General features: G+C 38.9%; 1 long non-coding RNA gene across 2 annotated transcripts; it reads left to right on the top strand.

Annotated features, from left to right (window-relative positions):
• Nucleotides 1–7375: 7375 nt before the first annotated feature.
• Nucleotides 7376–10673, top strand: LOC121899874. Of its 2 annotated transcripts, none has more exons than XR_006096806.1 (6): nt 7376–7535; nt 7759–7802; nt 7933–7995; nt 8296–8448; nt 8677–8805; nt 10262–10673. It is a non-coding gene; the product is annotated as an uncharacterized LOC121899874 (long non-coding RNA). The 2 variants fall into 2 exon arrangements; XR_006096805.1 differs by having other exon boundaries at nt 7377–7535; nt 7759–7810.
• Nucleotides 10674–14427: the final 3754 nt, after the last annotated feature.

Here is a 14427-nt window from a genome sequence, read left to right as displayed (position 1 = left end):
AAAGGGACAGTTTGACTTGTACCATATGACTTCTTTCACTGCAATTCATTTTGCTGAGTTTGAGCCTTAAATCCAAGGATTCTTGAAATAAAGGTGAAGTAGAGATCTGTTTAATACCGTCTGGGAAATATTCATAAGACACCAACATCAGGAAGGCCATGCTGAATCACAGAGTGAAAACCTAGCACTGGGGCATTAATGGCTCATTGTGCCACTTTACCACCATCCAATTAGTGACTTCTCTCTTTTCTAGTGACAAGTAGCACTGCAGCAAAAAGCAACTGAACTTAAAGCTGAGAACCAAGTTCGATATCTTTAAAAATATCATGTGTAAAGAGGAACTACAGTTTCTGAGAACCATGCAAGTAACTTTCAAACCTGAACAACAGAAGCCTGAACTGCTCATGTTGGAGTGAGCCTCTTTCCACTCATTTATTTTGTGGCTCACTGGTCTGTATGGTTGACTCAGACAATGTGATTGCACTATGTCAAGTGCAAAATCAATTAGAGTACAGAAACGTCTGGTGGAGAGAGTCATCTTGAAATCTAAAGCACCCAATATTTTTTAAGGAGTTGGTGGATCAAGCCAAAGCTAAAAAGCTACTAATCATAATTAGTTAGTAAATATGATAATTATTTGACTTATATTTATCAGGTATGACAAACATGGGATGCTTGTGTTGCTCTGCGTCCTGTGGATGTCTAGACAACACATTAGCCATAAGAACATGATGAGCTGATAGTATATCAGAGTTGTGATAACGCAGCTTCCCACCACCTTGTTAGCATCACAACTTTTCTGTCAGGCTTTTTTCACATCAGACATTTTGACCCATTTTGACTCAGAGCAGGTGTAATAAACAACATTAATGTTTGCTTAGTTTTATTTCACTCTACCTGTAAAACATGTCCGTGAACCAGTGCACTACCAGGGCCCTGGCAATGCCACAATTAACGGAATCTAGCCATTAGTAATGCCACTGCGTTTGACAAGTCAAAATGTTGTGCTTTCAGAAAGGTGAATGCTTCTTTCTATGTCTCTCCTTCTGTGTGTGTCTCTCTTTGCCTCAAAGACTATGAAGCACAGGCCTTTTCAGGTATGACATTTGTTAGGCTGTTTTGTTCAATCCACTTTGGGCACATTGCATAAAATTGGTTCGACTTCTCATGTCTATCAATGCTCTGTTGGTTTTGAAAATAAAGACATTTTAACATGGTGAGCTTCACAGTAATTTCAGCAGCTCCTCCAGGTTGTTCAGGCTGTTAAAGCTACTCTGACCTAAACATACATACAGTGGCTATAGGATTCTTCTGTTACCCTCATAATGTAGAAGTTATCCAACCACTGTAGCCTAGCAACCTCAACCACGTGTGATTGTTTGTGTGAGGTCTAGAGGTGATTCGCATGAATTAAGTGGACTTCTTGATGTCATTTGCATAAAAATAACGAATGCCCATCTGTCTGTATGCACCTCATTGACGCAACTAGGTCTCAGAGAAATTAAGTTTATATTTGCAAGAGTAAATCTGCCTGAGAGGAAGGTGTTTGTTTTTATTTTTTATTTTTTTTTTACCAATTGCTTAAAAGAAGAAAGAAAGTTTCTCTGAAATCAAGTTTTCTATAGCTTCAAGCACTGCATTGTGCAGGAGGAAGTCTGCCCCATGCAGACAGGAGTCCTTGCCAAGTAACTAAGGAGATTTACTCAGGTACTGTACTTAAGTACAATTCTTCAAAGTACTTGTACTTTGCTTGAGTATTTTCATTTGATGCAACTTTATACTTCCACTCTGTTACATTTCAGAAGGAAATATTGTACTTTCTACTCCGTTGCATTTATTTGACAGCTTTAGTTGCTTTTCAGATGAAGATTTCACACAATGGATACAATAACAACCTCAGGGTCACATTTCAGATGTCTGTGAGTTGTTAACAGCACCACCAAATAGTGATTTTACCATCTAAACTTTTCACATGGTTTAATTTCAATAAATGTTCAAATGATACAGTATTTCACCAAAAACTGAAAATAGATTTGTGTATTAGAACATTGTTTTTTCTTCTTCTCCCCTCAGATTTATCTTGTGACCCTTTGGAGGGGCCCGGCCCGTATGTTGGAAACCACTGGACTAAACTAGCTAATTGTATAAAAAGTAGTTCAAACTAGCTCCACCTCCAGCAGCTACAACGGTAACATGCTGCTTACACACTGATGCTTCAGTATTAATAATCAAATGATGTCATCAGTCAGAGGGACAAAAACACTACTTTTACTTTAATACTTCACATAAAGCTGATAATACTTCTGTACTTTTACTTAAGTAGGATTTTTCATGCAGGACTTTTACTTGTAATAGAGTATTTTTACATTGCTGCATTGGTACTTTTACTTAAGTAAAGGATCTGAGTACATCTTCCACCACTGGTCCTTGCTTTGGGCTGGCCCACAAACATGCTGCAGGGACTCCTCCCAGCTGTATGGGAATGTCAGGGAATCAATCACGGCAGAGCTCAAGGGGGTTCTGCTGAACAGGGTTGCTGGGTTGTTTTGCTCTCCTGTCACAGTGAATGCCTATAAGAATGGATGTTAGTTTTGTTTTGCTTTTTGCATTTCCTTAAAGGGAAAGAACCAACTGAATACCCCCCCACCCGTACCCTTCGAAGTGTGTAGGAGAACCTATGGTGGCCATGACACTTGCGAAAAATGCGAAAGGTCCTTTCCAGAGCCAGTGTTTGGTTTTCCCGTTTTGGGCTAATGTAGAAAAATGGCGGTGCAACATGGCAGGCTTCATGGAAGAAGACCCACTCTCTATGCAGGTATAAAGGGCTCATTCTAAGGTAACAGAAACAAAATTATTCTTATTTTCAGGTGATTATAAACTAATTATAATATACTTTTGAATATGATATTCAATTTCTGCCAAGTCCGTTCCACTAGATGCCTCTAAATTCTACACACTGCACCTTTAAATTAACTTATTGAAAACAGGATTTAAATTGGCTTCAAACAAGCAAACTTCAAAGAAAAACGATGATCTGAATATATAAACAGTTTCTTTGGTAAGTGACTATGGTATGAGCTGAATAAAACACAGCATGGTGTCCTGATATATACAACAGTGAACTTAGTGGAAAGATCACTACTCCACCTCATGTTGTGGCAAATCATTAAAGATAAATTATAACAACAGAATCATGGGAATCACCAGAGATGACTGCCAAACAAAGTGAATTTCAGTCCCAGTTTATATGTTTACTTGTTTTTCCTCCTTTTTAGCAATAATGCAGTCGATGCTCCCGGCATAAAATCTATCCCACCGTTCATCGCAGCAAAAGGTCGACCGGTTCGGAGGTTGTAGTTGCACTATTTCATGGGATGCTGCCTACAGATAGGTTCATTTTGAAATTCGAAATACAAAGTTTATTTTGTGAATTTACAATGCTGCACTATGGACAGGTTCAAGTCAAAAGAAAGATAGCTCTAAAAGTATTTTTCTTATATCAATTAAGGACAGATGAAGAAACGTCAGACAGCTCTTTATCTATGTTCACTCTTTCAGGTGTCCATCCCGGTCATTGACGGTGAGGACATCAAGGGACATCAAAGTGCTAATGTGAAACTGGATGCACCTTGTCCTACATCTATGATATACGTAAATAGATCCAGTCAGAGTTTAGAACAATGATGACAGTATGTACATTTTCTGGTTAGTGACATGTTATGTTCTGTTCATTGTTGTTGTTTATTGATTCATAAATTGTTTCTTAAGTATTTTCTATTTTTACTCATTTATTTATCTATTTTGCTGTTGCTTTCATTAACTGAAACGTGTTTTGAATCTCTAGGCAGTGCCACTGTCATTATATCATGCAGGAATTAAAGTAGTCTACACTTGAATAACCCAAACCTTGTGTGGAAATAATGGACATAAATAGAAATAATGAAAGTTGCAAAACATGCTGTCAAATATTGACATATGTGTGGGAGGAGTGTTTGGGGCACCTTCCACCGATTTCTCCTTGAGGCCAAGATCCAGCAGCTGCTCAGTGGCCCTGAAACAGTCCCATCTTAATTTGCCTAAACTCAACAGAGCCACACAAACACTTCACCATTGTTACTTATGTAAGCTATCAAATACCAACACTTTTATACGCTAATATTCCTTCCTCCACATGTACTTTGGTATTATAAAGTTTTATATCACTGCAGCTTTTAGTAACACACTATAAAAGTTGTGCAAAAGCTTCATCTGCATACACTGTGCCAAAGCAGAGAGATAACCAGCCAGCTAAGAAGGCCAAATATCGACAGCTATCTACTAAGCCCTGTTTGTTTGGCTGACAGTTTCTGTATGAGTATGACTTCTGTTGATATGGATTACCAACAGCAAATGAGATATTTAAGCTTTAGGGGAACCAGCAATAATTTATTGGAGGTTAGTCATTATTTGGTCTTGACCGTCCTTACATGACTGGTAAGGATAGGAAAGAGAATCAGTGGAATGTAGCTTCCATCTAGTGGTTAAAACCTGTAAGTACAAATTCAACCTCAGATTACGACTCACTTATATAGTGAGTCGTAATATATATATTGTTTTTCTTATATATATTCTCTTTGATTATTAATTTTCTTATATATTGTGTTGTGATAATAGTGAGAATGTAGACTACAGTGACTACAGACTACAGTAAATATGCTAGTCAATAGCCATGATAATCATCTTAATTTGAGGTTGTGTTTGTGTAGACAAAAGTTAACACTTCACATTTTACATGTCATAAACTGGAATTGAAAGGGTGAGATTGGGGTGCTCAAATGCTTTTGCATTTTGTTTATTTGATTATCTATTGATTATTTATACACCACTGACAATTATATTTATACATTTATATAAACAGCAGAATTTAAAATCCTTCGCTGGTGCTGCTCCTTACTATTTTGACTCCAAGCTCCATTGGAACAAAATCCAGCTTTTGAAGTGGAATATCACTTAATGCTGGACAGTAACTTTTTCAGTTATTTAAGTGGAAGTTTCCTCATCATATTTAACAGAGCCTATCCCTTTCAGTCTGTGGCCCGACATTAGAAACAACATGCTGGAGTGTCTCTCTTTGGTGGTCTGGAGAGAAAGGTGCAGCACTGTCACCCTGCAGTTCAGCTTGTTCTTGTCACATCTGCCTGTTAAGTCAGTGGTCCATAAAACTGTCTCCAGTGTGATAGGCCATCATCACATCACACCCTAATTTTCTTGCACAACACCTTACAGTTGAACGGACATGCTTTGCAATGCATAACCAGAGCACAATGGTGAATTAGGTACCAGGGGACAACTCCAAGTCTTACCGCTTATTAAACCACAACTAAAGTTTCATAACTTCACCATGCCAGCCCAAGCAGAGAAGAACCTTTCCCTGAAGTGTTGCACAGCCTGTTTTGTCAAGTTCTTCATTCACTCACTGACTTCATCTCGTGGCATATGGCAAGTTAAATTGTGTGCAAACATGCACTGTATGCTTTCTGTGCCTATGTGCATTGCTGTGGAGAATAATGTTGAATTTTGGTAATTAGGGAGTGTGTGTGTGTGTGTATGTGTGTGTGAGCATGTGTGTGTGTCTGTCTGCCTGTCTTGACTGTATGTCTACAATTGCACACAGAATGCAAAATGACTCCCTTAGCAGTCTTTGTCTCCCTCTGGACCTTCCAGACTTCCCCAAGCTGAACAGATCGAGTCAGGCTGCCTCCCTCTCAGGGTCCAGACTGGTTAACAAGCAGCAGAATAAACGCCAGCCAGTTAAATTGTATGTAACTTTTTAGTTCGCACTAATAGTGTGACCTCCATTGATTTCTTGTCTCTGCCTTCAGCTTGGCAAAACACTAATGGCATTGGTCAATAAAAACCCATGAAATGGAAGTTCTCAATACCCCTCCCCCTGTGTTGACCACATCCCTAAAAATAGCCTCTCAACTTTCCCTCAGAGGCCGATGAGCCAGTGCTACAGTATGACAGCTCAGTGCTCTTATTCGATATGAGCTGCCCCGCGTCCCTGTTTGTTTCCTCACTACAGATGTAAGCAGGCTAACATGCTGAGCCATCCACCAAAGACTTTGATCCTGTCCCCGCCAACTCCCATTCAGATGGCCAGCCACGTTCAGCGAGTACCCTGCCTCTTTAATCAATACATTTATAACACGATGAACAGAGCATAAAATAACACTGCGACTCGGTCACGCAAATTGGAAACAGTTTGGAAACTATGTCTTGCAAGGTACTCTGGGACCTACTGCTTGAAAGAATTATATTCACATTTCAAAAGAACAAGTTTACAATAAAAAATGCCCTTTGTCTATGAAGCTGCCACCCACTGTTTTATTGACCGGTAATGTCAATGTGTATCCCTGCCTGCTGATGTCTTTCCCTCTACACTTGCACTTACTGAACTTTGCTCAATCCAAAGCAACAGGGCCAGCTCACACAGTGACGCAGCCATTTGTAAGTCAAGGTTCTGGGTGGGCTGTGGGATCCCTCCTCAGTAAGAGAAGCAGCAGCAGTCAGCAGCAGTATTGATCACCTTGCAGCCTTGAGCCTGCTGTCACACAGTGTCAGACAGTATATCACTTTATTTAATCCACTGTTAAGTAAGCTATAATTAGATATCTGTCCAGTAGATGTGTTTTAGTAAGAGAGTGGGTTGTGGCTAAGTTGTACTACACTGTCTGTGGTGCATTGGTTTGTCAGTGTTTTTCTCATTTCAGTAACAGTTAAATGAGAATTTTATGTTGATGATGGATTTGGATCAGAGTGCTGCTGACAGTGTCTGCAAAGAGACGGCAAATGATGCAAATAAAACCTCTCTTGGGGGATTAGTCTGCTTGCTATTTGAAAAGTACTTACAGTGAGTCTCCTTATTGTGGTTAATGTTTGCTGGTCCCTTGACTCAATCTAATGACTGATTGCCGATAGCATTTTCTTATAAGGAATGCCCTTGTAACTAGTAGCATTTACTGTATAACATGGCCACTTAGTATCTTTAACATCTCGTCTCACTATTGGGTTTTTAGGTATACTTTCAGGTGGGTAAATGTCATGTAAGCATTTATACCGTTTGTTAGTAATGTAGGCTTTATATTTAGTGTACTGTTATGTGTTGTAGCAAATGTAGTTTCTAACGTTAGTTTTTTAGTGGTATTTGCGCTAGCTTGGTATCCTAAACTGGGACAAGTTGGCACTAGCTTGCCCCCCCGCCCCAAATATCATATCACAACAATGAATAAATAAATAAATTTCTCCATTCAATGTAACATAATTAGCATTAACATTTTTTCAACCCCTCCCACCCCTGTATTGGGGTCCCCTCCAACCCCTTGGTTGCGCCCAACTCATCCTCCCGCGTTTTTTCAAGCAGTCGCGGTAACTGCCTGTGCCAACAATAGCAAGCCGGCATACAAAATGAAAAGGAGCGGCAAAAGACCAACCAATAATTTTAAGTTGTTGGTTGGTCAACAACAACAAAGAGAAAAATCTCTTCCCAACAGGAGGTATGCTACTGCTATGGCTCTACCACTCTTGAATCAAATAATTGAATGAAAGTCTTATTTTTTGCTGTGTCATTGTGTTAGCTAAACTGTAAGCTAACTAGGCTAACGTTAGCTATCATATAATCAGACTACTTTTACTAGAGCTACTAGCTAGTTGCGATTATCTTGCTAATATTGGATATAACTAGTTTTTATTTCTAAATTGCATCTTATATTTCATCAGGTCCAAGAAGGTGAATGTAGCAGCCGGGCAGGCAGGGTTACCAGGTAATGAGGTGAAAGAGTTAAAGGATGGTTTATTAAAAAGTAATCACTCTGAGTAAAAATAATGTTTTCCAAAGTAGTGCATGTATCTTAATCCTGATGCCTTCCTTCATCTTATTTCTACTTCTCACAGGTGACGACTACACCTGCTGATGAGTTCAGTCTCTCCCCATCATCCCAGGTCTCGCTGTGCTAGGTAAGATTTTTATATCTTTATAAGTAAGTCTTTGAAAATCCACAGACAAAGTCAATTTAGTCAGCTCTTGTGGCAGTTGTGCTTGTTATTCTATGTGCCTGTTTTTGGACATTTTATATTTATATTCATTTGGCTTAACCACAAACACCTCATCAGTCATCTGCTTACATCTGTTCTTATGTACTAACTCATTCATACAATGTTGTTTCTGTTGTGTACGTTTCTTAGTTTCCACAGAGAAAACAGTACTTTAAGGTAGTAGAATTGTTGTCAATTCAGTGTTTGATCATTACTCATCAGGAGAACCTGAACCTGAGATCCTGTGAGTGACCAAATGGACGCTGTTGATGGAGATCTGACTTCACCACCACCTTGGCTGTCCTCTTCACATTTTACTATAAGTTCACCATTGAATATCGGGAGGAAACAACATCGCTGGAGTCTGTTAAAAAGGTATTACTCATTAACATTTTTACATCACATCTCATTTCTTTTACATTTTTTACTTGCATTTTCCCTGTTATTGCTAAGATTGCTATTAAGATATCTTTAAAAGTTTGTTACAATAGGTAATTAAAATCTTGTTAGGTGTACCTATTCTACTTCTATGTTTGACAGTCGTAGATTGGCTATTACACTGACAGTAATGGTAAAACATTTTTGTTTTTCTCTCATCTACAGTAGCTGTCATTCAATTTGCTGAAGAACACGAAGCAGCAGTGGAGGATCAAAGTGAAATCACGTGGCTCCAGGCCTGCAAGGATCCGAAGCCTTTTGGCCCAGCGGACTTGTGATGCAAAGTGGACTGAGGTGGGCTTTTGGACTCTTTACAGACAAGTACACATGCACAAACACAATTTTAAATACCGTATAGACACCTGAGTCCCTACTGACTTGACTTCTGCCACAGTTGAATATCTATGTCTAGATTACTCGAGTGTCTTGTATCAAGGAAATTATATTTCTATATATATCATAATAGTATATTGTCAAGTTAAGTGATTTAATTTTTTTTTTATTTTTTATACTTGTCGTGGGCTTCAGAAATTATGTCAGTATTTTTTTCATGAGTATTTGTTGAACTGTGGCTACAGATTTAAACAAGCTTTTTACATATTGGATTTTTAATGTTGTCTTTGTAACATTTGCTAATGTTTGTAATATATACACATTTGAAATCTTAGTTGACCTAAATTATAAGAACTAGAAACTGAAAAGGAAAAATTCTTATTTGCTGTTTTAAGTTGGTGCCCATACAGTCCAAACACTTCCTGCTGTTGCTACTTCACATTAAAAGCTTCTCACTGGTTATTATGAAGCATGTACAGGAAATGCAAAACTGACTGCACTGGTGCCATTGGTCAGTAAATATTGGTCTACACAGAAAAATGTTTTGTGCTGTTTGGTCAGCAGATCAGTTTTGTGTATATATAGAAAATAGCAACAAAAAACTAAATTATTGGCCAAGATACATGTGACTATTGCTTAGCTGTTGTTTCAAAACCATGGACAGCGCTGAGAAAGTTTTTATGCACCTGCCCCTGCTGATTTTGACAGAGAATCGTTCATAAATTCAAAAAATATTTAGCACTCTGCTACTGCTATGTTTAAATGTGAGTGCTCTGTCTGGTTAATAAATGTATTGATTTTGAAACACTGGCCTTAGGACTTGTGTCCATGTAGAGTTTTTATTTCTCACTGTACAAGCACTTCATCCCAGCACTCCCCAGCACCCCGCCACCACTTTTCTGCACTTTTCTGTCATAGAAAAACAATATATGGACAAACACCCTCATGCTGTTGTTATTTAGCCTTTCTGAGGCTATTGCATGGCTAAATCAATCAGTGTTGAGACAAAACCTACGTCCCTGCTCCTGTTGGTTATGCTACAACACTTCATTTGGTGCTTTTGAATAATATTGGGGAATTTATTCAATAACTTCACTATTATACAGTGTTGTGTCCCCAAAATCACATTAATAATGAAAATTATTAATGAATTTATTTTATTGAAGACACCTGCACTTTCAAATACTTGTGTGTGTGTTTGATGTTTTATTTGCCTGTTCTATAGTTCTGTAGTGTAATATAAAGGCTACTGTCTTTTCAAAGTTTGTAAAGATTTGTGACTTTTCTTCTATTATGTGTGACTAATTGCACAGCTCTGTTTTTCTTATTTGTATTTATTTATTTTAACAATAATGGTGAGATTGATGATGACATATAATTCTTTCTTTCTTTCTTTCTTTCTTTCTTTCTTTAATAGTCATGTGACCATGCTGCTGAATTGGATGCCTGTTCCTGCTGAGGATCCTCCCTGCTGACGTCTTTAGACTGTGGTTTAGCCACTCGGTTAAGAGCAGCATGGTAGTGTTCATATGCACTTTTGCTCGGGACGGAGGCTGGAGAAGGACCCTGAATGGAGCTTGGGACAGGACAATCCAACACCTGCAGCCCTCTTTCCACCACCTACAAACCACTTCCTCTCTGGGCTACTACCTCCAGTGTTGCTTTCTGGCTTGGTTTATTTGATTGATCTTGGTTTTCTCACAGTTTCTTCTCTGTTGGTAAGGTTGGTCGACCTCAGTTGTACAGCTTGTTTTTTCTCCTTGCACTTGACTCACTCTTCTCTGTGGAGATGCTGGGAGAGGCTGTGATTTAAAGTTTTGAACCGGGTTCCTCTCGGCACCTTCTTCACAGTTAATGATTGTTATTTATTGGAACAGTGTATAGTTTTAAACATTAAAGATGCACTGCACCGGAGTTAGCTCAAAGGTACCCCGTATTTGGTAGTTGGGTTGAGTGTTTTGTAACCAGGGGCAGGATGCTTGGATGGTGATCACTGCACCAAACCCAGTTTAGGCAAATAGTGAAAGGAAATCATGGCCGAACTCCTGAGCTGAACTCCTGAGTGATGATCTGTGGAGACAAAAGCTTTTTCATTCTGCATTTGAGGAAACACTTGTCCAGTATGCCGCTGACTGAGGGCCTCTCTATGGGGTTGTGTTTAAACAGATCTGCCCAGAGAGATCTCAGTTCTGGAGAGTAGTGAATAGACACGGGACAGAATGAGCCGTGGATGATTTTCAAAAGTAGGTCTTGAATATTGTCAGCTTCAAATGCACACTTAAAAGTGCACTTTTCACATAGTACACATCCAAGAGACCAAACATCACTCTTGATTGTTTACCACAGTTCTGTTGATATATTTTTTATGATTTATATATTATATATTATTATATCATTATATTATATTAGGACATCATGTTGTGTTTTAATCAGCTCATATCCTGGCAGACAAGGCAAAGCCATCCTTATCAAATCAAAAGAGGGACGACAATATATAACTAAAGAAATTGACGTATCACAAATGTCAAGAAAGAAAGGGGAGCAATCTGCGAAAGAAGTTAAAGTCCTAGAAAAAATGAATCACCCTTATATTGTAAAATATAAAGAGTCGTTTGAAGAGGGGGACTGTCGGTATATCGTGATGGAATACTGTGAGGGTGGAGACCTCTTCAAGAAGACCAGTTCTCAGAAAGGAGTACTTTTCTCAGTGTTTCCTTGATGAGCTGCATGTAACACAAAGAGCAACTAAAAAGACAATAACTGGAAAATAACCAGTTGATTTGAGTGCTGTTGAAGCCACATATTAGCTCAAGTATGGACAAGAGGAAAATTACAGCCACCAAGTATTTAATCAATAAACATGTGAATGTTTTATTAAGATAGACTTCAATAATCTGAATGTATCATTTAAGCCTTTGATAGACGTACATTTGAACGACAGTATAAATACCAGTAATAGAAACTTTTCACAGCAGCATTTTGACTTGTCATAGCAGGAAAAGCACAGGTGGAAGTGAAAACATCAACAATGGCTCAGTTCAATTCAAGTTTCCAAGGAAGTCATACCGGTGAACCATCATGCACTAAACTAATGTAGTGAATTACTAAAACTAAATGGGATTCAGTCATAATTTATGTTATTAATTGCACCGGTGCTTTTCCTGCTGCTGCTCAAAATGTCTGCTGCTGTGAAAAAGGTCAGTTTCTCTGTGTCAATAAGCCTCTGTGATTTACACACTGATAATAGACAAAATGGTTATTCTCAGCATCCATGTTGATCTTGACGTCCACATGACAATTTATATCATCGTAGTTTGGGAACTGATGGATTGTTACTTGAAGACTTACTTAATGTTTTATGTTGAGAAGCAAAGAAAGTAACTAAAGACATTTACTCAAGTACTGGACTTTAGCACAGATGAGGTACTACTTTAATTCTGTGAGACTTTCTAAGTTTTTCCACCATGTTTTACTTTACATCAGCATTTAAACTTCTACATAAAGTAGTAAGACTCTGTTGTCACAATAACTGAAACAGTGTAGAACAACTTCTGTACACATTACTGCCAATACTTGATGTTTACTTGTATTCAGCTAAATCTTTAAATGAAGAGTTTTTACTGCTTTTTCACAGCAAACATTTTGACATGTCACAGTATGAACAACATTTATTAACTTCATGATGGTTGTCACGGTTACTGAGACACTTGAATAGAAAGGAGTCATTGTTAATGTTATTAGTAACACTTGTGCTTTTCCCACTATGACAACTCAAAATGTCTGCTGTGAAAAAGGTCTTATGGAAGATTTTTTGACAGTGTTGCTTCTTTTACTCAAGTAAATGATTCTTCCTCGACTGTTGAGAAGGAAACTATTTTACAAACAGGTACAGATAATCCCTGCATGCTTTTTGTCCTAAATTGAAGTACTTGATAAATGGCACTGGGTGTCGCTCCAGAGTGTCTAATATCGCTCCTGAACGCTTATTTCACAACTATCACCCCCTTCTGCCTTGTGCTGTGTGTGTGCGTGTGTGTTGTGTGTCGGATAGAAAGTCAGCCTGGTTTCCAGCTGAGTGCTTGCTCTCTCACAGTGTGTGTGTGTGTGTTGTCATTATTATCCACTCTGCTCCCAGCTCAGAATGGCCAGATTCACGCAGACTGAAAGAAGAAGGCAGCAGCATCCACAGCAGCCCCAACCCGCTCACTCCAGCCTGGTTTTCACCGGACCGGGGGCACCACCGAGCCAACAACCACTTCTACTTATCCCACATCAGCGCCAGTACCCTCAGATCACATTTCCGAAACCCATGAACGGGTCAGAACCCATTTCAATTCATCCGGAGAGCGGCAACATGAAAGACCAAGATGCCATTAAGCTGTTTATCGGGCAGATACCGCGGAACTTGGAAGAAAAAGACCTGAAACCCCTGTTTGAACAGTTTGGTAAAATCCACGAACTGACAGTTCTCAAGGACCGATACACCGGCATGCACAAAGGTAACGTGTCGCCCCTCAAATGGCTGCGAAGCCCCCATATAGCTTCATAATTGCTTATTATTAGCTGAACCTTTTCAACCGTGTTGAAATAGTAACGCAGAAAGTCTGGCTATGACTCACTTTTTACATTTTATCAGCTTAATCCACAAATCATTTCAGTCTACTGTTCCAAACACTTCATCACTATCATGAGCATCAATGCTTACATATTTTCATCTTACATTCATGGGCTTTGGCATTTTGTCCCAATTATGACCGTTTTGCTCATAAAGCAGCTTCTTATTCATTTTTAACAACCTAATATTTTCTACAGCTTTTGTATTTCCATCTTGATTTCTGATAACGCGGGAAATCAACATGTAATGTTGTTAATATTCTGATTTTATTCATTATTATAAATGATAGGGTGGCAAACTGTGTTGGCTGCGTTGTTTATTTTATTTTATTTAAAGCAATTGAACAGTATTTTCTTAAAACGCTCCTAAGTGGGGCAGAGGCGCTTGGAAAGGATGCATTTTTAAAGAGCCTCCTCTTGCCAGTCCCATCTTTTACGGAGGGGCGGCATCATTTATTCATCCACATGCTTTCTTTAACATCTTTCCATGTGCGAATGGAGCTTCCTGGGTGCAAAGCCGACACATGGAAATCAGTTCAATACCTCGATGGCTCAAAAGGGCGCATGAAGTGTCATAAGATGACGGACGTCTCCACGGAGAGTGGGCAGTGAAGCTGCTGCTGCTGCTGAAATGGAAGCTGAGGGAGGCAGAGGGTGTAAATCCACACCGCTCACTGTACACAGTGACAACTTCCACCTTCCATAATGAAGTTGGTTATCAAAGATATATGGCGGAGATCACTGCCTGGGTGGGAAATTAATTTCATAATACGTGGTCCCCCTTACAGTCGATCACGCAGTGTAGACGTTATCATCATCATCATCATCATCATCATCTTTGCCCATCACCACAACACTTGCAACCAACTTTAAATTTCTCGATTACATTTTATTGGTATTTTATGTAGCCACTGTTGAACAAAGACCCTCTAAGTAGGTGTGTATATAGGTTGTAATAATCTAATTAAT

The sequence above is a fragment of the Thunnus maccoyii genome, chromosome 7 (genome assembly GCF_910596095.1).
Source record: "Thunnus maccoyii chromosome 7, fThuMac1.1, whole genome shotgun sequence".
NCBI classification, from domain to species: Eukaryota; Metazoa; Chordata; class Actinopteri; order Scombriformes; family Scombridae; genus Thunnus; species Thunnus maccoyii.
Note: the sequence above shows the minus strand (reverse complement) of the source record. Positions and strands in the feature narration are given on the sequence as shown.